Source organism: Dipodomys merriami, unplaced genomic scaffold (genome assembly GCF_024711535.1).
Source record: "Dipodomys merriami isolate MVZ:Mamm:240054 unplaced genomic scaffold, mDipMer1.0.p SCAF_5, whole genome shotgun sequence".
Lineage (NCBI taxonomy): Eukaryota > Metazoa > Chordata > Mammalia > Rodentia > Heteromyidae > Dipodomys > Dipodomys merriami.
The window spans coordinates 78,379,067-78,406,962 of NW_027206068.1; the positions used below are offsets into that span (position 1 = coordinate 78,379,067).

Sequence of the window (27,896 nt, forward strand, 5' to 3'; positions counted from 1 at the left end):
TGTAGCACAAGGTCTCCGTCACCCGTGTGTATTAAGAATATTTTTTCCCAGTTGGACCTGCTCATTCTTTTTTACACTGTCTTTGTAATGAACAGCTTTTTTTTTCAGTTTGGTTAAGTCTAATTAATTTTTTTCTCTGGTGAATATATTGTTTTATGTAACCTGTCTAAGAAAACTTTTCCTGTCCCTAAATGATGGAGAAATTCTCCAATGTTCTCTTTTAAAATTCTATCGTTTAGCTTTTTACCTTTTTCCTGTAACCCATCGCAAACCCCGTCTCTTTTGTTTCTGTTCTTTCTTCTGTCTTGGGTTTGCTGTGTTTCACTCGGGCGCTTGCTGGGCCGGCGGGCTCCTGCTCGAGCCGCATACCCAGCCCTCTGGGGCTAGCTTACGCTTCAGGGAAGATCTCGTGCTTTTTGCCAAGGCCAGACTCCAACCGTGACTCTCCCACACCCACCTCCCACGCGGCTGGGAAGTGTGCCACTACGTATAATTTGTTGAGGTGGATTCTCAGGAACTTTTTGCCTAGCTGTCTCTTAATGACGGTCCTGAGCTCCGCCTCCTGAAGGCAGGGATTACAGGCCTCAGTCATGGTGCCTACCTACCGCTGCTGTTGCTAGTCTTCCTCCTCCTTCTCTCCATCTTTCTCCTCTTTTCCCCACCACCATCACCATCATCATCATCTTCATCATCTTCTTTTATACGCACAGTTGGTAACTTGAATTAAAAAGTTAAAAAAAAAATCTAAAGTAAAAAAGTTTTACTAGCTGGGCACCAGTGGCTCACGCCTGTCATCCTAGCTACTCAGGAGGCTGAGATCTGAAGTTCGGGGTTCAAAGCCAGCCCGGGCAGGAAAGTCTGTGAGACGCTTATCTCCAATAAACCACTGGAAAACTGGAAGTGGCACTGTAGCTCAAGCAGTAGAATGCTCGCCTTGAGCTGAAGAGCTGAGGGACAGCGCCCAGGCCCAGAGTTCAAGCCCCACGACCGACAAAGAAAAAAGAAAAAAAAAGTTTTACTATACTCATGGAATTTCGATTCATCTGTACTTAACCAACTAACCAAGTTATGGCAGGTTGTATGTCTATATCATTGTTTCACCTACCCATTTTTACATCTCAACATATAAAGTTGTGAAGTCAAGAATCATAAACTCACATTTTTGGGCAGTTAAAAAAGCTGCTCTGTGTGCTTCCACGGCAGCGTTATACCCAAATATTCAAATGTTCATGAGTTGATGATTAAGGTTCTATTGAGAACACAGATCAAATTAGAGATGACTTCAAACTTTTCATGAACATGGTATATCTTTTCATTCACTTAGGTATTATTTTCTTTCATCATTGTTCTGTGCTTTTCCATGTAAAGATGCTGGATGTCTTTTGTTAACTTTATTTATAAGTAGCTCAGACTTTTTGATGCTCTTATATGTGAATCCATTTTTAAGGGTCCTTGAGTATCACCCTTCATCCTGAGATGTCCTTAAAGGTGTATGTTTGTCCTAATAAGTGTTGTGACGCTTTGTTTTGTTGTCGTTAGTCACAGGATTTTCTGCATACACAATCACACTGTCTGTGCACAGGACGGGTTTGTGTCTGCCTTTCTAATCTGTATGCTTCCTTATTTTTTTTCTCTCATCTTTCTGCACTCACTAGGACCTCTGGTGCAATGCTGAATGGAATAGTTCCCAGTCTTAGGGAGAAAGCGCTCTACCATTCAGCAGCAAGTACTGTATTGCCTGAGGGTTTTGAAGATGCCTTTTAAGGAAGTTCCTTTCCACTCCTTGCTTTCTGGAGGATTTAACCTTGAATGGGTTTACATTTTTGCCAAATATTTCTCTACACTGAGAGAAACATATCACGTTCTTCTCTGTTAAATTACAATAGTGCATTGTATTTTTTAAAATATTAAACCAACTTTACATTTATCAGACCAAGTACACTTGGTCATGATTTATTATCTCCTTACCTATTATTAGATTGTATTCACATTTTGTGAAAGATCTCAGCCTGTATGATCACAGAACAACATATTGATCTATAATTTTCTTCCTGTTTCAAGTTAGATGCTATCATTTTACTTTTCGATTTCTATTTCTCTAATTCTCTTTCTTTCTTTTGGGTATAGCATAGTATTCTGGTGTTCCATTTTAATTCTTCCACTTGCTTTTTAGCTATAGATATTTGTGAGTGGTTGCTATATAGATTACGATATATCTGTCACTGTATGCTGACTATAGAATGATTTCTACACTATAGTTCCAGCCCTCTGTATCAACATGCTTGAGAAATACTAAAGTACAATTACCTTAACAATTTTTGGACTCCTCTCATTTTCTTTATTCCCTTTAGTAGAGATGAGGAGCATTGGTCTTTTCTGTCCATACCTCGTTCCAGGGGTCCTCACCAAATTTCCTAAATTCAGGAGTTGTTTGTTCTCTAATCAGAACTTTCACGAGCACTCTTTGATTTTCAGTTTTCGGGGTTGAACCCAACGCCTTCTCTTTGCTCCACCGACTACCACTCGAGCCATGCCTCTAGCCTCGCTTTTTTAATCTTTTGGAAAGAGAGCCTCACAGACTTCTCTGACCCCTGGCTTCCGATCTCCAATCTGAAGTCCTCCAGATCTCAGCCTCTGGAGCAGCTGGGATTACAGGCGTGAGGCATGAGCTCCCCTTATAGTGTGAATGTGCTTAGTTACTTCCATACTTGTTAACTGAACTACATTTCTTTTACTTTTGAATTGTGCTATCAATGTGTGTTCCATTTAATCATACAGATGCAAAATTGGGTCACTTCCACGTGCAAGGGCGTCATAAAACCACGAGGGACAGAGCTTGTCCTGTTCTTCCCACACGAATTGTCTAGAAATTGGTGTTTTACCCCTGCTCCTCTGACATCTCCACAGTTCTCAGCCACTTTCCCGTGCAGACAGCACAGCCCTGGGGCGTTGCTGTATGGAATGAGATTCCACACTGACAGACTGCTCATGATATCGCTTTAAAATGTCATCCCAAACCAAGGGCAGCTCATGTCACCCCGGTTACCTAAGAGGCTGGGATCAGGAGGACTGCAGTCCCATGCCAACAAGTTGGTGAGATCTCATCTTAACCAATCAAAGAGTCATGGTCGCGTGTGCCGTCATACTACCTGCACAGATAGCTTAAATGCGGGGACAGTTGACGAGGCTCGATTCAACGGAAAGCAAGTCCCTGTTTCAAAAATAACTGCCGCAATAAGGCAGGAGTGGTAGAAAGCCTGCCTTGAAGTATTAGCCAAACGGCAGTCTTAGAAGAAAAAAAAGATGACAAATGTCATTCCATTATCTTCTGACTTGACCATTTTCTGGTTTAAAAAAAACTTGACATTTGTATAATCACTTTCTGAATGTAACATGTCATTTTTCTCTAAGTATATTTTAACATTTAAAATTTATATTTGGATTTCTGCAACTTGTCTTTGATGTGTATACGTGTGATTCTGTTCATATTTATCTCATTTGGTGCCCGTGAGCTTCCTACAATTGTAACTTAACATCTTTAAAGAAAACATGGACATTTTGTGGTCAGTATTTCTTTAAAAACACTTTCCTGCTGCATGATCTGTGGCCTTGCCGGAGCTCTAAGTGCCTTGTCTGAGATGGCTCGATATTGTCCCACAGGCTCCTGAGGCTCGTTCACCTCCTCCAACGCTCTCCCAGTGCTTCGGAAATGACGATCTCTACCCATCTGTTTCCAGGTTCACCAGTCCCTTCTGCCGTGCTCCTCCTGCTGTGGATCCGATGCTTCTGCCGCTGAGCACTGACGTTCTGCTCCATCCGCAGTCCTCCGCAGAGCGTCCCCTGACACTCTTCAACGCGGGGCCACAGGGCACTTCACGCCTCCACGCTGGCCTGGCACTACTTCCTGCTCTGTCTCCAGCATGATTCACGTCTTCTCGTCTCTTCACGTGGTAGGGTTTGAGTGCTGCTGTTGCACACAAACAATGATGGCTCTGGACTTGTGTGTGCCACTGCGGAACTGTTCTTCGGCGTTAACGAGACGGGACTCAGCTCTGCCCACACAACTGAGCCTCCCACACGCAAACAGCCATGAGCAGCCAGCCTCTGGCTTGGGTAGACTTCACAGAGGCTTGAGTCTTCCCGTCTTGAGATCTTCCCTCTAATGGTGTAGAACACCCAGAGCCCCAAATTCTCTCTTCTAATACCCCAGTCTAGGACAACTGCTTTCTGGAATGTTCCCAGTACACAGTGGTGACTTTGAACGTCTTGCTATGTGCCCATATTTCAAGGGCAGAATCCCTTTCCTCTCTAGTCTAGGCCTCTATCAGAAACTCGCAGTACCATCAAAACGCGTTTGCTGCCATTTCCAATATTATAATGATCTCTTGTGGGGGTGGGTGTAGCTATGCCTTGAACTTCAACTCCACGAAACAGATCTTAGACTTGCCTCCTGAAAAACTATAGTAATTCTTGGTAATCCTAACCCAAATTAGCATTGGATATTGTCTTCTTCCCCAGAAATTCTCACAACACTGTGTGGAAAACCAGAGACCAGACAGGTAAGTATTACCTGGGATTCTTTATCCAAAACCTTGAAAAAAAATATCAGAGGAGAGGAAGTTTAAAAGCACCAACAGAAAGTCCAAATTAGACAATAATACTCACTTTTCACGAACAATCATCCTCAGATACACAATCGCCTCTCTGTACATAGTCACTCCTCATGGGCACGGTCATCTCTCACGGGCATGGTCATCTCTCACGGGCACGGTCATCTCTCACGGGCACGGTCATCTCTCATGGGCATGGTCATCTCTCATGGGCACGGTCATCTCTCACAGACACGGTCATCTCTCACAGGCACGGTCATCTCTCATGGACATGGTCATCTCTCACGGGCACGGTCATCTCTCATGGACATGGTCATCTCTCATGGACATGGTCATCTCTCACGGGCACGGTCATCTCTCATGGACATGGTCATCTCTCATAGACACGGTCATCTCTCACGGACATGGTCATCTCTCATGGACATGGTCATCTCTCATGGACATGGTCATCTGTCACAGACACGGTCATCTCTCACGGGCACGGTCATCTCTCGGGCACGGTCATCTCTCATGGACAGCATCTTTATTCTCATGTTAATATCATGTCCTCTCCTAAAAATGATTTTGGGAAAACTGCTGTCCTAGGAATCTTCAGGAAATGTTGCTAGAATTAAAAGCCCTCCTTGCTCCCTTTCTTGGTCTGGCTCAGAGCTGGCTTTTATCACCTGTTGTGTTTTCCAGGGTTTCCCAGCGCGTGGACCTGGGGACGCAGAGGGAAGCCGCGTCCTCGCTCCTGTGAACTCCGTGCTGTGTCTCACCTCAGCGCTTCTTCTGTAAAGGTAAGATGAGAAAAAATGCTTAGCATTTAATCCTGAGATTTAAAAGGGACAGATCTATCACTGATATTTGTTTTGAGACAATAAGGAAACTATAAAAACAATTTAAAATTAAATTAATTCATTTTTTCTAAACATAGGAAAGTTAACACAGTAAAACAGGACAGTCCCCCCTCCAGCTCGACAATACTGAATGAGGAGTAATAGAACTTTTTCAACACTGACAGTATATTTGGGAAAAGGCACAGTCATTTGGAAAGTTTGGGGCCTTTCCCTGCAGTACTGAGACACGCAAACCCCTAGCCCAGCAATTCCACTCATTTCCTAAATAACCTTAGAAAATGTGCTCCAGAATTCATGGGGATACTGCTTTGCTGCATCATCTTTATATCACAATCCAGACCTACCAGTAACCCAGCTCCCAATGGCAAAGAGAGAGCAGACAAATTCATGTTGGCAGAAGCGCACGGCGCTCACCTTCTAATGACAGGTCTCTCTGCGGGTGCGGGCCACAAGCCTGGCTCATGTTCCTGAGCCCTGGTCAGCGCGGCCAGCCCTCGGCTCCCAGTCCTCTGATGCGGCCTCCTCTCTTGCTCCACAACTCACCCGGGGGAGGAGGGCCGCCTCCCTTCCCAGGACGGGACACCCCCACACCACACCCGGGGGGAGGGGGCAGGAGGGCCGCCTCCCTTCCCAGGACGGGACACCCCCACACCACAGCCAGGGGGGAGGAGGAGGGCCGCCTCCCTTCCCAGGACAGGACACCCCCACACCACACCCGGGGGGGCGGGCGGGAGGGCGGCCTCCCAGGACATGTCCACCACTGTGCTTAATGACATTTGAGCAGACTTTACCAGACTCCTCAGGGTGGCACCCTCTGTCTACGACCCAGGATTCAATCCGCTTCACCCAGCTCTGAAACTCGCATCCTTGCCAGGTTTCAGGCTCTACCATGGAGACCTTGCGGCCCCCTAAGATCAAAGCCCCTCCACCCTCGCTCCCCACGCGTACAAGTGAGTGGCACCGTGGGTTCCAGTTCCCATTTCACTTCCCACCACCTCCCTGACGCTCGGTCTCCTTCCCCAGAGGGGGTTCCAAGGTCGGAACACAACAGCTTTGCCAACAGCCTTACCTCATTCGCCCTTCGCTTGAAATCCCTGCATTCAGATTGTGCCTGCCTGGAAAAGCCTAACCCTGGTCAAGCCTCCTTCTGCTGTGCTGCCCGCAGCCAATGCTGGTGTAGAAGTTCACAGGAGACACCCAGACACATGGCATCAAAGGGGCTCCGGGACCGGCCGCGGGCCCGCCCCAGCGCCGCCCAGCGCAGCCCCAGCAGTGGCTCTGCGCCTGCTCTGTCCATGCCTCTGTTCCCGCTGGGCTCCCATGGCAAACTCATCCCCAGCCCTTCACCCTCCTCCTCCCAGACCAGCACTCAGCAGCCCACCAAAGAAGCAGGGGGAATGCTACTCATTCTGTGGTGACAACCCCCACTTCCAAAAATAATTTGCTTTTTGATGCTTTTGTCAATGTTCACAACACATTGTTAAAGCATAACATTTCCCAGGCCTGTGGAGACAGAGAGGGCGAGATTGGTCTCTTTCTATGAAGACACAACTGACTAAAATGAGTCATAAACACAGTTTGCGTCCATAGCCACAGCTTCACATCTGTGATTCAGTCACCATAGATCAAATATTCTCGAGAGAGCTGTGCTTTTATCGAGTATGAACAACTGAGTATGACAACTGTTTACATAACATTCCCAGCACATTAGGTATCCCAAGTCAGCTAGAGAGGATGGCATAAAAGCAAGTATGTGCAGATCATATTCGTTTTCTATATGGGACATGAGCATTTGGGGATTTTGGTATACTCGGGGCTCCTGGAACCAATCTCTTGAGATACAGAGATGATTGATAAATTGATTATTGATAGGCAAGGAGACAGCCAAAGGTAAACAAATGAGTAAACAAGACAAACAGTAGTGAAGGAAATGAGCAGCAGAAGAACACAACCAAGTTGGGATAAGGAAGCTCCCAACAGCAACATTTAAACAAAAATCTCAAAGGCCAGCCCTGGAAGCTATAATTTACTCTTAATGGAGCATAATGCCATCTTGACCAGTTGTGTAGTCATAACTCTCAACTGTAGCTAGAAACACACGCCAGGGCCCCAACACTCGACACTAGGAAATGTGAAGCCTTCTTCTGCCCAGGGGGTGTCAGCCCAGGCTTACAACACACCCTTTCCTTGTACACACACCATCATGAAAATCAGCTGAGAAAATGAGGCCACGCAATTTAAGATTACATAGACACGCAGGCCAGGCAAGGTGAGACGAGTTAACTATCCACCCTCCACGGGGACGCTGGGCACGGTTGCTGGGCACGGTCGCTGGGCACGGTCGCTGGGCACGGTCGCTGGGCACGGTCGCTGGGCACCGTGGCCTGACACGCCGGCCGCATCCCCCACCTCCGCGAGGCCCCGGCAGGTTCCGCAAATGACTAGGGCTGTGTTCTGAATTTCTTACCTACTTGACTGGGTGTATTCCCAAATTTAGCTCTCATGCTGGAAAAATAACACGCATTATGTCTCTTCACGTGGCACAAAGCTTTTAATTTCCCCAGCTCAATTATAATTAGAAAGTATCTAAACTTTACCTCAGTGATTTGGCTTTTCCATTAATAACTGGATCCTCAGAATCAATCTCTTCAAAAACTCTCCTTCAGACACCTACTTCTGTTTCTCAGCACAGCACATGGACGGGTTTCTGGTTCCTTATGAATGTCAGACTACAGGAAAGAGCCCCGGTGCCCAGGAGAGGACCGAGGTGTCCCCTTGTGACCAGGACTTACTTCAACCATCCGCCGCCACCATCTGCTGAGCAAAGGGGTCAGATGCTTGTCAGAAAGCTAGAGGACTGCAGGCTTGATCTAAAACCTTTTTATAATGAAGCAGTCCAAAACAAAAGGGTAATCTGTACACACCGATGGACCTCTCAATACGGAGAGTGTGTAAGTCCGTTTTTCATTGCTGTGACAAAATACCTGAGCAAAGCACCTTAGAGCAAAGCACCTTAAGGAACGCCCTGTCCGGACTCCATGTCCGAGGCCACAACCCTGGCTGCTGGCGGTCACTGTGAGCCGGGGGGGGAGGGGTCAGCGGCCCAGCCGAGCTGCTCTGCCTGGTGGAGGAAAGGAAGCAGAGAGGAAGGCCAGAAGGGCCCAGGGACAAGGCACACCCTTCACCCCCGTGTGAAGTCCAGCAGACACACCCGTGCGCCCCGTCCCCCCTCCCGGGAGCAGCACAGCTGGAGCCATGCCTCCCACAGGTGGGGCTGCTGCACACCCGCAGCGGGGGCACCTGTCCTGCTCAGCCACGGCCGGGAAGAAGAGCACCGCGGGACAGAGGAGTCAGGTGCCGGGGCCGCGCTGGCCCGCCTCTTCCCGACAGCCCAGCGGCCCCGGGGTGATGCTTTCTGGACAGACACCTCCATCAACAGTTTGGTTACAAGCTACAAGTTATTGTCAAGGGGTGGAGGCATGGCTCAAGTGGTGTATCGCCTGCCTAGCGAGCAAGGTCCTGAGTTCAAACCCAGTGCAGAAAAGAAATGTATTCTCATTGAGCGCATTGCAAATAAAGCCAAGAACAGAGCACAGCAGTCTGTTTAAATGATTCCCTTGCACACCGTCTATTGGAAGGTGGTTATTCAACGCCTGTCTCAAGGCTGATCCTATTTTATTCAGCACCATCTCACGTGATGCTGGGGAGGACCACGAGGGACCCACTTCCTGTCCTCACCCTTGGCCCGCCTCCCGGACGGGAGCCACAACTGGCCAGTGGTGGCCGGCATTTCGGAGACCCTCCCACTGCCGCAGCTCACAGGACAGTACGGGGTCTGCAGCCATCAACACAGTGGAGAGAGAAAAACCCACCGCGAAGCAGGCGGAGCGGGCCAAAGCACTGCCACGTGGGAAGGAAGGTCAGGCCAGAGCAAGGGGCCAGAGCCCAGCACGGAGACCCCTCCAGACGCCTCACAGGCCAGTCCGCTGGCCTCCCCTCGGCCTGCCTTCAACACCACCGAGTGCCACAGGCTGAGGAGACAGGCCCGGAAAAAAGCAGCTGCCTGTCCCCCAGCCTGTTGGAGGGACTCACCCGTGGCTAGGCGTGGAGTGGGGGTAATCTCGCACGGCCAGCCTTCCTGGACCTTGTGTGCAGTCAGAAACAGCAGCAGAGCCTGCACCCAGCACCAAGTGAACTCTGCACACCTGACCTGAATGCCCCCTAATGAGTGAAATGAGAATGAGAGACTGGGTGTGTGGGGGTGAGGGGTGGTGTCTGTCTGTCTGTGCTAGGGAAGTACTCTTCCACTGGAGGCATGTCCTCGGCCCTTTCAGCTTACTTGTTTTGAGAAAGGGTCTCACCGCTGCATTTGCCCAGGCTGGTCTCAAACTGGGGAGTCATCTTGGCTCTGTTTCCCCAATAGCTGGGATTCCAGGAATGTGCCCACTGACAGCTCCAGACCATGGAGCAGCCTCCTGCTGCTGGCGGTGCTCACGCCACGGCCCACCCTCCCCACCCACCACGCCGACACACACACACACACACACACACACACACACACACACACACACACACACACACACACACGGAAGCGTACCGGCCCCGGCCGGTCCCCACGTCTGTGGCTCAGACCATAGAAGGAGAGGTGGAAGAGGGCACCGCCATGGCTGTTTGGGGCAAGTTACTCCAGTGCACAAGCATCTGCACACTCCCCTGAAAGCTCCCAGAGAACCTCCTGGTTGTGCATGCTCTCCTGAACGCTCCCAGAGGACCTCTGATTGTGCACACTCTCCTGAAGGTGCTGGGGCACTGCCTGGTTGTGCACACTCTCCTGAAGGCACCAGAGAACCTTGCTTGTGCGCACTCTCCTGAAGGTTCTGGAGCGCCTCCTGATTGTGCACACTCCCCTGACAGTGCCTGGAGCACCTCCTGATTGTGCACACTCCCCTGACAGTGCCTGGAGCGCCTCCTGATTGTGCACACTCCCCTGATAGTGCCTGGAGCACCTCCTGATTGTGCACACTCCCCTGACAGTGCCTGGAGCGCCTCCTGATTGTGCACACTCCCCTGACAGTGCCTGGAGCACCTCCTGATGATGCACACTTTAAAGATTTTAAGTGTAATCCTAGACTCAGGAAACAGAATGCCATAGATCTCTGGGCTGGGGATTTCCAGTATGCAGACACTGCAGGGAAGGAACAGGGGGAAAGCAAGGTTTCCTTCGGACAACAAAAGCCTAACACTGACCATGCGTCTACTCACCATGAGGCTGCTGAGGCCACGTCACACACGCAGATCAACATACCCAAGTCCTCCCCAGGAAGTTGAGACAGACCAAGGCGTCCTCCCTGGCAGAGGAGGCTAATGGAGAGAGGAGCTGTCAGAGCAGTCCTAGAGAGGCTGCCTGCACTTACCAAGCGAGCTGGCAGTGAAGACAAAGGTCCCATGGACAACGAGCCGAGTCGCTATTTGGAGTCGAAGTGCACAGCAGCGTACTAACATTCTGGGGTGTCTATGCATTTGCTGCATTTAACCAGCATTTCCTGCACACCTGAGACCCCAAAACCCTCCCTCTGCCCACCAAGGCACAGCTAATTCTTGGGAAGAGGAGACACGGTGGCTGAGCATGTGGGTTACACCTCCGACCTCCTGTGGAGGAAGCAGAGAGGAAAGAGCCAGGGTTGGGACACTTGCTCAGGTTCCCCGGGGTGCGGGCGCGGCCGGACACAGGGTGGGGGAGGGGAGGCTGGCTCTTTAGGTCCTGGGCTCTGTACACTAAAGCAGCTTCAACAGCCAAAAAGCTTTTGAAGAGTGTAAAGGCAATTTGAGAGACAATTACATTTATGTAAAAACTTGTTGTCTGTCTGTGTGTGTATGTCCGTGCGTGCACACACACACACACAGAGTTACCCATTCATTAGTGTTTCTATAAGTGCAGCTTGATTGAAAAGCCTCTGGTTTGCTACAAAGGTTTCAGATGCAACCACTAAAAAGACTTTAGGCTAAACCTGGAAGGGGGGGAACCTATTATGCAACAATTTCTTGTTCTTGCCAAACACCGGCGCTCGTTGAGAAGAGACAGCAGCACACCTGTCCCTTGGCACGGACTTGAATCAACACACGCCCCGAGGCAGACGGCCAACGGCCTGTCACCTGAAGATCCACCTGAAGGATTTAACAGAGTTCTTACAAGCTTCGACGAAAGCCTTCCATGCTGACGAGGAGGTCTTCCTCGGGCAGGAGGGGCACCGAAGCTTCGGGAAGGGAAACGCCGGCCCGGCGGCAGCGAGGGGCAGCGGCGCCCACGGCCCCTTGGGCCGGTCCGCGGAGGCCGCGGAGGCCGCGGAGGCCACGGAGGCCGCGGCCACGCGCTTTGCTCGGCGGCCTCCACTCCGAACCCGTCCTCGGGAAGGCACCGAGCGGCGGGTCAGGGAGGCGGCGCCCTCGCCGGCGGGGTTGGACCGGGTGGACCGGGCGTCCTCCCAGGGCTGTGCGTCCCAGCTGGCTGCCGGCCGTGCTGCCACCGAGAGGGTCCGGGCCTGGCCCTGCGCCCTTGGAGGCGATGGCGGGTCCCCAGCCCGCCTCTCTCTGCCTCCCACCTGCCATGAGTAGCTTTGCTCGGGGAAGCGCTCCCTGCCGGGATGGACTGGGCCCCGGCCCATGCCAGCCAATCACAGCCTGAAGCCTCAGAACCCCGCCCCCACGCCAGCCAATCACAGCCTGAAGCCTCTGGAACCCCCCCACGCCAGCCAATCACAGCCTGAAGCCTCAGAACACCCCCCACACACACACACCAGCCAATCACAGCCTGAATCCTCAGAACACCTCCCCCCCACACCAGCCAATCACAGGCTGAAGCCTCAGAACACCTCCCCCCCCCCCCACACACACACACCAGCCAATCACAGCCTGAAGCCTCAGAACCCCGCCCCCACGCCAGCCAATCACAGCCTGAAGCCTCTGGAACCCCCCCACGCCAGCCAATCACAGCCTGAAGCCTCAGGAACCCTTGGCCCAAGCAGACCTGCCCTCCTCCAAGTGCCGTGGAAAGCTGAGGGACACGGGAGGAGGCCCTGGAGCCCGGAGCCGGTTCTCAGCCGTGGCACAGCTGCACACAGGCCGTGCGGCCGACGGAAGGAGTGAGGAGCTTTAAGGATATTCCAGGTGAGCTTCCATTTTCTTCACAGTGTTCTAATGCCCATGTATCGATGCCATTAGCCACTGACACCGTCCGCAGACTTCAATTTCTCAATTAATCATCAGGATCCATTGTTATGTGAGCTGTGTGCGGGCCTGGTTCAGATCCACAGCGGCCACCAAAGACAGCCTGGCCCCTCCGGGGGACGCCCAGGGGACCGCACCCGAGCTGCCACGGACGGATCAAGACTTGGTGATTTAGTTTTGGAGGCTGCGGAGTCTAAGGCCAGGGACAGCAGTGTCATCCCACAGCAGAAGGTGGGAGGGCCGGAGAGCAGGAGGAGGGAGGGGGGGAGGGAAAACTCGCCTTTGTAACAAACCATTGATGGTAATACTATCATCTGCCTCCACGGGATCTCCCCGTTCACTACTGTGACATTAGAGATTGCATCTCTAACACCCACCCTCCGGGAGACGCCTTCTGACCACAGCATTCCAACTCTAGGTTCCAAAACTCATGTCCTTCTCACGTGCAAAACACATTCTCACCATCCAAGTCTCAACTTGCTCCAGGTTCAACTCCAGATTCCAATCAGAAGAGTCCCGAGTCTCTTCCGCTCCACCATGTGTGTAACTGGAGATGGGGTTCCCCAGGCAAGGGCTCCTCCAGCTTTGGGCTTAGACCAGCTCCTTCCAAAGTCTAATGGGACGGCGGGTGAGGAGAGGCACTCCTCTATTTGGAAGGAAGAAATGAAAAGTGATTAGCAGGCCCTCCTCAAGTCCAAAACCTCACAAGACAGATGGCACTCAAGATTCTAAAGTGATCACTCACTCCTGGGCCACCTGTTGACACACAAGACGCTGGACCCAAAGCTCCAAGATCCTCTGCCCGTGGCTTGCTGGACACAGCTTCCAGAGGCTGTCAGCTAAAATGTCCTCACGAGTTTTGTCATCATTCTATCAACATGGGAGCTCTGGCCAAGCGATCCAAACCCCACACCGGAGCTTGTTTCTGGCTGTCCTCAGTCTGGGGGACCCCATGGTGCCATCCCAGGGGGGCCATGTCATCCCGGAGCCCGTTCATATACAGGACTGCCTACAGCTTTAAGGCTGTCTGCTGAGATGACTGCCTACGCGTTCCATTGCACCATTTCCCTTCGCTGTCATTTTTTTGCAATAAAGAATTAATAACAAAAAAAAAGGTGTTTTTAACAAGGATTACAAAAGTGATCAGACAGGCCGGGCACTGGTGGCTTACGCTTGTAATCCTAGCTACTCAGGAGGTTGAGATCTGAGGATTGCAGTTCAAAGCCACCTGGGCAGGAAAGTCCATGAGACTCTTATCTCCAATGAACCACCAGAAAACCAGAAGTAGCACAGTGGCTCAAGTGGTAGAGCACTTGCCTTGAGTTGGAGAGCCTCAGAGACAACAGGCAGGCCCAGAGTTCACGCCCCATGACTGACAAAAAATAAAAATAAAAAAAGTGATCAGAAATCCCTGGTGAGGGCTGGCCGTCCATGCTCCGTAATGAGACTGACAGGGCGGCCGACAACCTAACCTATTTGTCTTAAAAGTATAGGATGGGGTCAGCAGAAAGGCATCTGACTAGCAAGCTCAAGGCCCTGAGCTCAAACCCCAGGAGGAGGAGGAGGAGGAGGAGGAGGAGGAGGAGGAGGAGGAGGAAGAGGGGGAGGAGGAGGAGGAGGGGGAGGAGGAGGAGGAGGGGGAGGAGGAGGAGGAGGAGGAGGGGGAGGAGGATCCCCCTTTAGTACAGCGGGAGGCAGAGGTGAGGGAGTGGCCGAGGGTGAGTCTGCTCAAGGCACACTGGACGCACAGGTGGGCATGCCAAATACCCTCCCTCCCCCACTAGCCGATGTGAATACAATTTGGGGGAGTGGAAGAAGCACCAAGTTTCACTGACGGATCTTCACAAAGCTGCTTCAAAGACGCAGTGTGGGAAGGGCCTGCAGGGAATTCTCGCATACATAGGGGAGCCAGGCATTTTCAAGTCAAGTGTCCAGACTCCAAACTATGAGAGGAAGCTGTGTCCCCCAAACCACAGCCGGAGAGCAGAGCGCACCGCCTTCGCAGGCTGAGGAGGGTGCAGCCACCGCCGGGGCCAAGCTCAGGCTGGGTCACGGCAGAAGCAGAGGGGAGAGGGCCGAGCCGCACTGGAAGCCTGGGCGTACCAGGGAGAAGAGCAGCGGGCAGGAGCGAGAGGTGCCATTGAGGCGCCCACATTTCCCGGCACCCACCTCTCCCTCCTGATGAGATCTCTTGGCCTACTCATATTTTCTAAGAAGTCCTGGGCTACAGAGACAAAAATCAAGTCAGCACCTCGTGAGTCACATCTCAGGAAAACCATGTGTCGCTCAAAGGTGATGAGTTAAATTACACAGCGGTCAGTACCTTGCACAGCTGTGTGCTAGAGGTTTTTGTGTGTGTGGGGGGGGGTCTGTTCGGGGGCCTGAACTCTGGGCCTGGGCGCTGTCCCTCAGCTCTTCAGCTCAAGGCTAGCGCTCTACCACTTGAGCCACAGTGCCACTTCCAGCTTTTTTCTTTTTGCTTACGTGGTGCTGAGGAATTGAACCCAGGGCCTCAGGCATGCAAGGCAAGCGCTCTACCACTGAGCCACCTTCCCAGCCCCATTAGAGGTATTTTTGTCCCAGTCATATATCTCAAATATGACTGCTAGACATTAACCTGAAATGAAACCATGACAACTGCTCTCTGGTAGCGCACAGACCTTGCCCACGGACCCGGATAAATCGCAATCATCCAATCAGCCCACCTATCGCATCAACCGGGCGACAGCAGCTCTGTGCTCAGCAAGCGTGCTCTCCGCCTGTGCCTCCTGTCTGCTGTACCGTGCCTGAGCCAGCCTCGCCGGACTAGCCCCTACCAGGCCGTCTTCAAAGGGTCTCCGGCGTGACAGGTGCTGAGAGATGCCAGGCCTGGGAAGGGGCGGCCTCAGGGTGGGGACCAGGCCCTGCCCTGCCCTGACCAGGGCAACTGAGTCCTGGGATTTCCCACCAGGGACCTGACAACATGGAATTCTGCCGTCTCCAGGTACGATCGATGTTTCACCTCAGCTGGACCTGTTACTTGCCCTGCCCCCCCATCCCACAGCCTGGACCCCTACACACACACACACACACACACACACACACACACACACACACACACACACACACACACACACACACACACACACACACACACACACACACACACACACACACACACACACACGTCCCAGGACTGTGCTGAGTCTTCTCACACACGGGCTCTCCATAAAGCAGGCATACAGAGGATGTGCTTGACGGTGACTAAGTGTGTGCACACATGTGCATGTGATTATGTGCACATCTGCATGTGTCCAGATGTCTATGTGTGCGCTGTGTGATGCACACATCTTCCATCGGGGCAGAGCATCTGACCTTCCATTCCCACACTCCTGTTCCTGCTCAGGGTCCACTCCTGGGTGAGAACAGGACACCCACAGAACATGCCACACCCTGCGCTCCATTCCCTCCAGATCCAACCAAGAAGCAGCCCATGCTCTTCCTAAACCCAAGAAATAGCTGACTTACAGGGTAGCTGGGTAGCATACCAGGGAGCGCGTGTGGACGACACAGAACCATCCGGGAGCAGGGAATACACCTATTGTTTTAACTAGTTGCGAGCACTTTTTGAGTCACAGAGGCCTGGATAATGAAAGCCACGTTTAGCCAGCAGAGCCCTCTAGCAACTTCCACATTCCCAAAATTTTGGGAATTAGCTGACTTGGCCTAACCAAAGCTCCCTGTCTCCCATGACTTTAGGAAACGTCTCCTTCATTAAGCCTCCATAATTTAAATAATGCAACTTTCGTGTTGAGTGGCACTTCCAAGCTGCGTGGCATACAGAGAGCGGAGCGGTGCTGTCAGCCCTGACCACCACGCGCCGCACTGGCAGCTATGGGACAGATCACACTTTCGCCACACCGGCTGCCACACACGCTCCACGATGTGTAAAGCACACAAGCTGCACACACGTTCTGCACACGCATGCTGCACACATGATCTGTACCCACTTCTGCACACCAGACCCTGCAACAGAACCCTGAGTGCTTCTGTGTTACACCAGAAGCAAGCAACGTCCTAAACATGTGTTTGCGGACTAGAACCACCCATGAGGAGGACTTCACAGGGAAATCATGACTGAAGTTAATCTAGTAAGTTTTTCTTTAAGCTGTTCTTTGGTCTAACATAATGCTGTCCTGCTCTTTTGGTCTTAAATTCTTTTTGTGAAATTGTGATGAGAAAAAAATTACTTTACATCTTCATTTAGAAATTTTAAGTGAGCAATCTTAATGCAGTTTGCATTTTTTCTAAGTTTTTATGGTCTATGGCCTCCTAGAAACCACTGAACACTGTGACTTTGAGGGGACAGTGGTTTCCCAGGGGTGAACTTGTCCCCAGACTCATCAAGTTGAGTATATTAAATATGAGCTGTATTTGACTTGTTACTCATCCCTTAAGGAAGCTGTTTAAATGTGTGACTGTGCAGGTAGTGTGCAGGTGTAGATGCCGTGGAACAGAACGCATCACTTGGCAGCCTCTTTCAGAGAACTTGCAGAGGAATTACATTCTGACAGCGCTATAGACAAACTCAAACGAGTGTCCAGGCAGCGCCATGCGCTCCTCCACACAGAAGGCAAACGGTGCTGAACAGCATGTACTTGAGGCTTGACTGGCCTTGGGTCAAGGTTACTGATGGAGCAGTGCTCACACAGAGCAAAAGAGCAGGTTAGTAGCCAAGGACAGGGAGGCGGGAAAGGAACAGAACAAGAGTGAGCTTGAGGAATCAGAAAAACCCATAGCAACTATGTGATTGGGATGTAGAGGGGATCATTTCTATATCTCAGTGCTAGACTCTGGAAGAGGAGGGAAACAGTCTAGAAAAGGGAGGAAGGAAGGATGCGAATGTTAAGTGAGAATCAGCACATGGGGCGAAGATGGAGGCCTTGTACGTTATAGTCAGAACACCAGAGGCCTGTGTTACAGTGCGAACGAGGGCCTTGTGTTATAGTTAGGTCCCAGAATTCCACTCTAACAAAGACTGAGACCCATCAAGGAGTATTAATGAGGGATCTGGATCAAGTCTGGGATTTGCTGTGAAGTGTGGATTATAAGCTAAAGGTACACAGGCCAGACACAGCAGCACACATCTATACCACCAATATTTGGAAGATTGAGACAGGAGGAGGATGAGTTCAAACTCAGCCTGGGCTATGTAGAGAAGGAGAGGAGAGGAGAGGAGAAGAGAGGAGGGGAGAGGAGGGGAGGTGAGGGGAGGGGAGGGGAGGGGAGAGGAGGGGAGGGGAGGGGAGGGGAGGGGAGGCGAGGGGAGGGGAGAGGAGGGGAGGCGAGAGGAGGGAGGGGAGGGGAGGGGAGGGGAGGCGAGGGGAGGGGAGGGGAGGGGAGGGGAGGGGAGGGGAGGGGAGGGGAGGGGAGGCGAGGCAGGCCTCAGACACAGGGTGGAGCCCCTGAGACAGGCATCTTCAGAATGGATAGTTCATTTGGACTGTGTTTGAGGTACTTATGGAACATGGAAAGAACACTGTGTTTCCAGAAGGTGGAAGCCTGAGGTTCTGGGAGCAGCCAAACTACGGATGAGGCCGGGGGGGGGGGGGGGGGCGGGAATGCTGGGACTTTCTGTGCACTGGAAAGGCTGAGTAGACCAGATGCCTGGCAGACGCCAGAGACCCATCAGTTTCCAGGGAAGAGAGGGAAGAGACGGCTCCACACCAGGGCTGTGGGCAGCTGGGAAGGAAGCCGGGAAGGAGGCAGCAGACGGAGGCAGCCCCTGGACAGGACAAACGCCAGGAAGGGGCTGGATGAGGGTTCGGGGAGGAAGGGGGACTGCGTGTGGAAGGACATGGGTTTCCAGTGGCGGAAGCGGGGCGAAGGCGGAGGGAGAGGTTTCCCAGCCTTCAGAGACGGAACCCGAGTTCATCTTTTGCTGGCGCTTGGATTTAGCGTCGGCCCGTGCCGTGGAGCTTGATGCCTGAGCCACGTCCCCAGCCTTTTGGCTTTAGTTTTTTCTGGATATTGATGCTTCCCTGGTAGCTGGGGTGACAGCTATGCACCACCCTGCCCGGTGTGCTCATTGAGATGCGATATCACAGTCTTATACTTGGGCTGGCCTCAAACTGTGGTCCTCCTGCTCGTTGCCTCCTGAATAGCTAGGATTACAGGCAGAAGCCTCTGTTACCTGGCCAGGGATTAAACACTGTTAAATCTAGTCAAATGCTCTATAATGAGAGGACAGGCCAGCAGGAAAGCCAGGCGGGCCTGGTGAGAGGAAAGGGAAGGCCAGAGGGGTGGCGTTCCCGGGCATCCTCCATGCGTGCCGCCGGGCTTGCTCTCGGGAGGGTGAGGCATCGGATGGCAGCGCTGGAGAGGGAAGGCCTCCCGGACAGACACACAGAGACAGCCAGAGACAACGCCAAAGGCCCGGACGGTGCTAAAAGGCTCCAGTCCAGCCCCGCCTTCCAGCTGTTCTTATATAATCCTCTCCGTTGAATACTGTCTGGTGAGGATGTCTTTAATAAGAGAATCTTAACATTCTGTGTTGAAATTTTAAATACCCAGCACATCGCCTACGGCAGCACTTCAATCCAGACAGATCATGCTCTAGATCTTTCTCCAGGGCACAGCCCCACCTGGCCCTCCTCCGTCCCGAGCAGGCCTCGCAGCCCTCCGCTGCCCACGCAGCTGGCCCCGGCTGCCGGGACATCGGTGACTCCTGCTCGCAGTGACTCCTGGCTCAGCCCCACACCGCCAAGAATCTGGAAGTGAACATCGACAGCACATTAATTAAATGCGCAGACAGTAAACACATGGTGCGTGCAGCCGAGCCAGGCCGCCCGGCAGGAGTGGTTCTCTGTGAGTGACTTCCCTTCCGCCCCCTCGTCCGGCCTGCCACCACCTGCGTGGCCACCAGCCACGCGGTCCCCGGGAACGGCAGGGCCCTGAACCTCGAGCCAGCCTGGCCTGCACGCTGCCCTTCCCAGGCCTGTCCTCCCCCCCACCCCCGAGTGTCAGATCGCCCGGGTGACCAGGGCAGCTGATAAACGACCTGTGCTCATTGCCACCCTGGGTGGCATGTGTCTGGCCTGACTCAGTCATCCTCTGCTGACAGTGTGACTTGGGGCGTCACTGGATTCGCCAGGCTGGCGGGAGGCGTGGGCTGAGCCCAGAGAGGCCCCTGAGCCTCCGGCATCCACATGATATGAAACGCAGCAGCCATGGCCAGCAATCCCAACGCGGTTGAACCGGAAACAAGTAGAAATGCGTGTATCACGTTCGAACATTACCTGCAGGCCATGTCCACCGCCCGAAGATGCCCGAGACCGTCAGTCCCCACCCCGCCAGCCTGTGTCCCACAGATGCCCGAGACCCTCACCCCCCACCCCCCGCCAGCCTGTGTCCCACAGATGCCCGAGACCCTCACCCCCCACCCCCCGCCAGCCTGTGTCCCACAGATGCCTGAGACCCTCACCCCCCACCCCCCGCCAGCCTGTGTCCCACAGAAGCCCGAGACCCTCACCCCCCACCCCCCGCCAGCCTGTGTCCCACAGCAGGCAGGCCAGGGGACCCATCATGACCCAGAGAACAGCAGATGCATCCTTGGAGTAGGGAGTCCTGAGGTCAGGGTGTGGGGTCAGAGGGGGGAGCCCTGAGTCTGGGGTGTGGGCTCCCTGGGCTGACAAGCCATCTTGAGGCTGGGGTGCAGAGTCCCCCGGGAGCGGGGTCCCTGGGTGCGGGGCCGGCTTGATGCGGGTGGTCTTGTCTGGAGCGAGGCCCAGGTGGGGCGCCACGGCTGATGGCTGGAGCTGGCTGGGGAGGAAGCAGACGGGCTGGTGCCTGCAGGCCAGGAGGAGAAGGGCGGGTCTAAGACACTGGAACCCAGGCTCAGCAACTATGATCAGGCACACACAAGCCAACGTTCATACACGAACATGCACGCACACATATAGTCTCGGCCACCACATGCCTATCTGCCTAATTCACTGCAGAAGTGACCTGATGGGGCGTGAATGCTTCATTCCAGGCTACAGCAAGCCAGTGCCAAGAAGACGCTGCACCTCCAAAGCTCAGTCACCTTTGCTGCTGTCTTTCAAAAATGATTAAGAAAGCAGGGCACCAGTGGCTCACGCCTATAATCCTAGCTACTCAAGAGGCTGAGATCTGAGGATCACAGTTCAAACCCAGCCCCAGCAGGAAAGTCCATGAGACTCTTATCTCCAATAAACCACTAGAAAACTGGAAGTGGCGCTGTGGCTCAAGTGGTAGAGCGCTCGCCTTGAGCTGAAGAGCTCAGGGACAGCACCCAGCCCCAGAGTTCAAGCCCCATGACCGACCAAAACAAATGATTAAGAGAGAAGTTATTTCAGAGACTGCTGTGGCCTAAGCGTGTTTCCCAGCATCTGGAGCTGGGCTGGACCTCAGCACCACACACCCATGGGGCAGGACTCAACCCCCAGCACCATGGAGAGGGGAGGAGGCCCCTGTGGGAGGAGAGGAGACCTGAGGCCCTGCCCTGGCGGCGTGCTGAGCTCATTGCCGGAGGGACTGGTATAAAGTGAGCTTTGGGCCCCTCTCTACTCACATGATGCTTCTGCTCCAGACGTGGGCCAGGAGGACCATGCAGGAGGGCACTTGCCAGAGGTGGATCTCCATCTTGGACGCTCAGCATCTAGGACTAAGCCAAATAGGGTTCTAGTCATGATAAGATTCCAGTCTGTGTTAGTCTGCTACAGCAGCAGAAAATGTAGAGACGGGTCTGTTTCTGCATTAGCCCACCATGACCACCACCATCGCCTGTGGCGTGCTCCCAGGGACCAGGCTCTGAGCAGCAGATCGCTGGAGTCTCCACAGGTGGTGGGTGAAGAACATGGCCATACATGCACAATGGAAGTATACACGCCTATCAGAAAGAATGACACCACCACACTGGAAGGAAATGGAAGGACTTGGAAAAAACTACAACAAGCGAAGTAAGGCAGACCAGAGAAACAAAGGCTGCATGGGCTCCCTCCCTGTGGTCACTAGAACATGCCAACAAACCTTTAAGTCAGTCCAGTGGGTACAGTAAAAGACAAGCGGTCACACTAAACAGCACTCTCAGGCTCTCACGCAGCGAGACCAGAAGAAGATATTCTTAGGAGAGGATCACAAAGCTCGATCGCTGTGAGCATATGACCACACAAAAGGACGCTTATGGAAGTGAACGCCCAGAAATGGAAATGGAAACAAGAGGGTTTTTCCGGTACTGTTTGCAGTTATTTCCTTTTTCTTACTTTTTTCTTTGGTTTATCCCCCTGTCACTGTTTTAGATGTCTGTACCCTTTGTCTTGTAAGTTTATCTGATTCGGGGAGGGGAAGGGGAATCACAGAAATGGAGGACAAAGGGTGAAACAATTCCGCAGTGATATTCACGATGTTGGAAGTGAACTTCACAACTGGGGGGGGGAGGGACAATGGGAGAAAATGAGGGAGGGGTAACACTTTCTCAAGACACGTACTTATTATGTAACTGTAACTCCTCTGTATATCACCTTTACAAAAAAATTTAAATTAAAAAAACAGAAAACAGATGGTAGAGCACAGAGACAGGGCCAGAAAGAGAATACACCTGCTTCAGGGTCACCACAACCCTCCACAGACGGCCGTGTGAGGCCAGGCTGTGAGCCGCTGTGGGCCCGTCCGCCGTGCCGGCCTCACGGTGGAACCCACGGTGGACGGGAGCCGCGCACGAGGGGTGGGGTCCACTCAACTTGCTCTTTGCATCTCGGGGTGAAGGCAGCTTCTGCCTGGGCCCCCCTCGACGTGGCAGTGAGACCCAGGGCGCAGTCTCCCCAGCCTGCTGCTCCTAACTTACATGAGAGCCGAGTAGAGCTCAGCTGAAATTCACATTTTCTGCCTCAGATAAAAATAGCTGGTGAGCTTAAAGAACTTCTGCCCCAGTTTATTTAAGGCATAATCTCAAATATCCCTTTGTCCTAATTATTGTGCCAGCCCCTGAAGGCAGAGCTCAGAGAAAACCTGAGAGCAGAGCAAAGTTTTATTTTTGATCTTAATTTGGCTCGCTCCAGTATTTACAACCCCCTCAGCATGGGCTCCACTGGCAGACATCTTTGATTCACCACGTAGGGGAAAATTAAAAGGAAATGAAGTGAGGACAAAATTCCTAAAGAAATGGACATTTTCATTGCAGAGACTTTTAAAGACAGTTCGTGTCGTTAACGCAGTGGGGCTGCTCGGCCGCGGTCGCCGTCCGCTGCGGTTGAGCAGGGTGTGGGGCACGGGCGCGGGGAGCAGGGCCCTCAGCTAACATCTGAGCTGCCGGCGCGTTCTGCTCTTTGTAAGCCCCCTGTGACACGTGGGTTTCTTACCACAAAGCAAGGATCGCAGGTGTCTATTTTTAAGGTTATGAATAAATAAACAGTTATGAAAAACGCTGAGCCGGTTTGTTGCCAGGTGCTGGAATGAGCCGCAAAACCATCCAGACAACAACCCGGGGCCTGTTGATCAGGTACCTGCTCTGGCCCGTGTTGTGTGGCCGGAATGACAGACCCACGGAAGGCCGCTTTGTAAAGAAAGGTCTACTCAGCTCACAGCCCCGGTCGCAGGGCAGGGCCCACCTGTCGCGGTCGCCTGGCTGGCAGCAGCACCAGCCGTGCCGAGTGGCGAGAGGCACGGAGCCGAGAACGCGCCGTGCGTCTCCAGGCCTCTGCCTCTGAACAGCCACGTCACCCAGCCCCAGCCCCCCTGGACCAGGCACTGCCAGCCTCCACTCTACCTTGCCGTGCGGATTCACTTTCAACACGCAGCCCCGAGGGACATCAAGCAGTAAGCCAGCCGCAGAACAGACTCTCCCATTAGAAGCAAAGATGCCCTGCAGGAATAAAGCGGGGACGGCTGTGGGAGGGCTGTGGCCCCGAGGCCGGCCCAGGGAAAGGGTTTGAAAGCCCTTCCCCACCTGGGGGAGGGGTGTGGTGGTGTGCGCCCGCCTCCCGGCTGTGCAGGAGGAGAGGCAGGGAGACGAGAGTCCAGGGGAACATGGGGAAGAGTGTGCAAGGTTCCATCTGAAAAGAAGCCGCTGGACACGGTAGCACACTCCTGCCATCCCGCCCACCACAGGAAGCCTAAAAGAGGAGGAGTGTGGTCCAGGCACACATTTGAGTGGGAAATGAGACCCTATCTCAAACATAACCAGGAGTGGCTCAGTAGTAAAGGAGTTGCCTCATAAGTGAGAGGCCCTAAGTTCCAACAAAGTTGAGCTGATAACTGGCCAATGCACGGCCCCCCCTCGGCCTCCTCCACACAGGCCTGGGAGCTCTTGGCTTTATTCTGTGGCAGACTTATCCCTCTTGAGACCAAAATAGTTAAAATTTTTCTTCCTTCAACCCTCCTCCCCTGAGTGGAAACTAACATGAAGAAGCTAAACCTGACTGGCGTAGCTGCTGCCTCTGGCAGGGATGGTAGATGAGCAGGGATTGGCTGGTTCGTGTTGACTGGCATAGCTGCTGCCTCTGGCAGGGATGGTAGATGAGCAGGGATTGGCTGGTTCGTGTTGACTGGCATAGCTGCTGCCTCTGGCAGGGATGGTAGATGAGCAGGGATTGGCTGGTTTGTGTTGACTGGCGTAGCTGCTGCCTCTGGCAGGGATGGTAGATGAACAGGGATTGGCTGGTTCATAAGAGTTGACTGGCATAGCTGCCTCTGGCAGGGATGGTAGATGAGCAGGGATTGGCTGGTTTGTGTTGACTGGCGTAGCTGCTGCCCCTGGCAGGGATGGCAGAGGGGCCCCCACTCTGTGGAAGGCCCCTCCTCGCTGCCCAAGTGTGCCATTGCACTACTGCATGCCATAACAATCACATTCTTCTGTGTCTAGAATGCTTTAGCACTTCCCCAGAGTGTGAAGGATCTCTTCAGTGGGGGACACACCAACCAGCCACACGCAATTTCATCACTTACTGTAAATCACAAAACATAAACAAATAAGAACATTATTCAAATGAGAGGCCTTTCCCCACAGAAACTATACCACCGTCATTCTTTCAAGAGCTAATTAGATTTAGCGCTTCATTTGGGAAGCAGAAGATGAAAATGGACCTCCCTCCCCAGGCCGTCTGGATGGGGATCTATCACATGGCAAGTGTGCCCAGGTAAGATCCAGACAAAGAGCTTGTCCTGTGAGTGTGGGAGGAAGAAAACACCCAGCCACACGGGACTGAGTCCCTGTGTTCCTCACTGGTCTCACTACTTCATAAGTACCGTTTCAGGGAGATTAACGTGTCAGTTCAACAGTTCGCAGTACACTTGAGATATGTAAATCCCGGTGCTGTCCCCAGACGAATCTTAGAATATAAGTGTGCACTACTTTTTGGAGTCAGGAAAACACTGTGAAATAAAGAAGCAACCTCTGTTGTTCTTTGCCGTAGTAGAATTCCTCTCGGAACCACGTGCTGGAGACCTCTACAACGGAAGCCATGCCCCCAGTCCTTCTTTCAGTTTTGGTTTTGTTTTTAGATGGGCTCTCATGCTGAATTTGCCCAGGCTGGACTCAAATTGTGATCCTCCTACTTCTGCCCCCTGAGTGTCTGAGGTCTCAGGCACACACCACCACACCCAGCCCACGGAACTCGAGTTTTGCAAGACGTGCAGGGAGACACGTGGCCCTTGCTGTGTCTTGAAGATATTCGGGTGACTGGCCGATGAGCCGGCGCATGCCTTCAGACAGCCGCCTGAGAATTTGTGTCTGGAAGCTCACAGCTTGGCCCTAAGCCCTCTAGCCTGGTACTTGTTTGGAAATCCTAAAAACAGAACTGCTTTTGGCCTTTAAAAAAAAACTCCTTTTGAAATAATTTGTTCACAAAACAAATTAAATGAAGAAAGAATATGCTGAACAGGAGGTATTACTCACTTTTAACAAGTCTTTAAAGGGATTGCTGGAAAGTTCTTTTACACGTTAAGCTGCCTTTAGGTGCTTGTCAGAATAAAAAGGGAAAACAAAAAAGAGGAAGCCCGTGGGAAGCGCAAGCTCCGAGTGCGGCGGTGCTTTCCACGCGGCCGCGTGGACGGCTCAGCAATGGCGCTCAGAAGATCCCAGGGGCACGCACGCGTGCGAGCGGCGTGAGCGTCTGCAAACTGCAGGCCGGTGGGAAGGATGGGGGAGGGGCGGGCGCGTGGGACAGGGCCGGGGCTCTGTCCCCAGCAGCAGCTGCTTCACACCGGCTTGTCTGCCACCCCTTACCTGAGCACCCCGGACCCAGAACGCAGGTGACAGCTACTCAGGAAGCAAAGCCACTGTCTGGCCTCCCCGTGGCGCCGTGTTTCTTCTGGCTTGCGGGGCCGCTGTGGGGCTGCGCAGGCGCCTGGGAGGCCTCCCTTCTCCGGCTCCCGACACCAGGCCACACCTGGCTCCTGGCATCTTCCCGGGCCCCTGGCTGTGTGGACAGCTGGAGGAGTAGCTGGGTAGCTGGCCTAGCACATGAAAGAGGGTGTCAGAGCCAGAGGCCCACGCCGGCATCAGCGACCGGCCGGCCTCGGCGAGGAGGAGCACGGGGAGCACGGGGAGCGGCCGAGTGTGGACCTCGGCCCTCACACGTCTCTGCAGTTCAGGACTGGCAACTGAGGGGGGAGGGAGGGATTAGGACACACGCCCCCCCCCCCCGGCAGCGGAGAGCCCAGGGGTCACAGCCCCTCCCTCCCCATGCACACATGCTCTTTTGAGGAGAAAAATAAAAAGCAAAACCTAATGCTGCTGATTGCAATGCCCATCCGCTGAACACTGGTACCCGGCAGTGACCAGACTGTGACGACCCTGTGAACCACGGGGTCACACGACCCCCAAACCCCTGGGTGGGCACGACCGAGGAGAGAGCTCCAGCGCCCGGAGCTGCGTGCGGGACCTGACTCCTGTGAGGGCACTGTGCTGGCTGGGGGGCGCACCCCTGCGCGGGCAGCCGCTCGTCTGTGCGTCACAGCCGGGGGGCTTGGCTGGCCAGTGGGTCACTCGCCTCCTTCCGTGCGGACCTCCCGGGTAAGCAACGGACCCAGAGGGGCCTGAGCACAGCTCAGACTCCTCACAGGATGCTCAGCTTGCAAACCACACGACCCGCCCCCAGCTGCAGCTCGGAGCTGCTCCGGTGAACCCACAGCACTGCCTCCACCGTCCATTAAGACGTTTTAGAGTTCGCTTGCAAGTTCCAACCTTAAAGTCCTGATTATTTATTTATGCCCTTTTTGTCTAAGAAGTTAAATCCCCAAAGCATCTCAATTTAGATCAAAAGCAATTTACCAAACTTCACCTGGCACACCTGTGCCTCATGATTTGTTAATTACCTGCTTAGCATTTCCAGAGCTGTGAGGCAGAGACGCGGCCCCGCTGGCTGCAGGGAGAAACCTTCACACTCGTCTCCTGTGGCGGATGGTTCCAGAACGCCTGAGGTGTCACGGGTGAAGCTGCTCCATGGCGAAGCGCATGCTTCTCTGCAAATTGCTTTTATTTTCCAGGGCAAGCAACCTGGCACTGAGCAAACAAGCACATAAATGCAGGAGAAGTTGCTGACAGCCTTTTTGGCTACATTCTTCCAGTCAAATTACATAAAAATTATATAATGGCCCTAATACATCTTATCAACAGGGCCCTACCACACATGGGATCATCAAGCCCAACACCCTTTACTCCCCCGGCACCTTTGGTTAACAATTTGGCATTAGGATATTAGGAATAACAGTAATTACTTGCTTTTACAATTGCTTCAAATGAAAGAGATCATTAAATTGCACACATGAAAAGATGACCTCATTTCTAAGATGTCTCTATGAGTTTCTTTTCCTCTAAGTTCTTAGCAACCGTGTGTGTAAGTGGTGTTTTTCATCACCCCCACAGGAGGAAAACAACCACCGGCAGATGATTTCAACAGCACAGCACACCAAAACTTGTTGTCGCTTCCCCTTTCCCCTCAGTTTTCTGGCAGAGAAAAAGAAAGGGAGGAAAGGGAAGGCGAGGCCTGCCCTGGGCTCTAGGAAGCGAGGCCAGGTGGTACGTCGTCCGCCTTCAGGTGGATGGCAGTTCCTAGATCATAATTTGCTAACTGCTTTTGAAGTATGCTTTGAAAGCATCTAGAAAATGAAGACTGTAAATGTGTTGGCTCCTACAAGTGAACACTAAAGATGTAACTCGGTGTCTGTCCTAAGTGCCGCTCTCTGAGCCTCTGTAAGAAGCACCGTCCTAACTCCTGCAAGCTCT

The 27,896-nt window shown here is 52.9% G+C and overlaps 1 long non-coding RNA gene across 1 annotated transcript; it reads right to left on the bottom strand.

The window, feature by feature from the left end:
* Positions 1–20,203: 20,203 nt before the first annotated feature.
* Positions 20,204–27,167, bottom strand: LOC138809981 (uncharacterized). Its single transcript, XR_011366979.1, has 6 exons — positions 26,987–27,167; positions 25,896–26,125; positions 24,072–24,615; positions 23,439–23,534; positions 21,246–21,338; positions 20,204–20,500 (listed from the first exon to the last, which is right to left on the bottom strand). It is a non-coding gene; the product is annotated as an uncharacterized lncRNA (long non-coding RNA).
* Between the last annotated feature and the right edge of the window lie 729 nt (positions 27,168–27,896).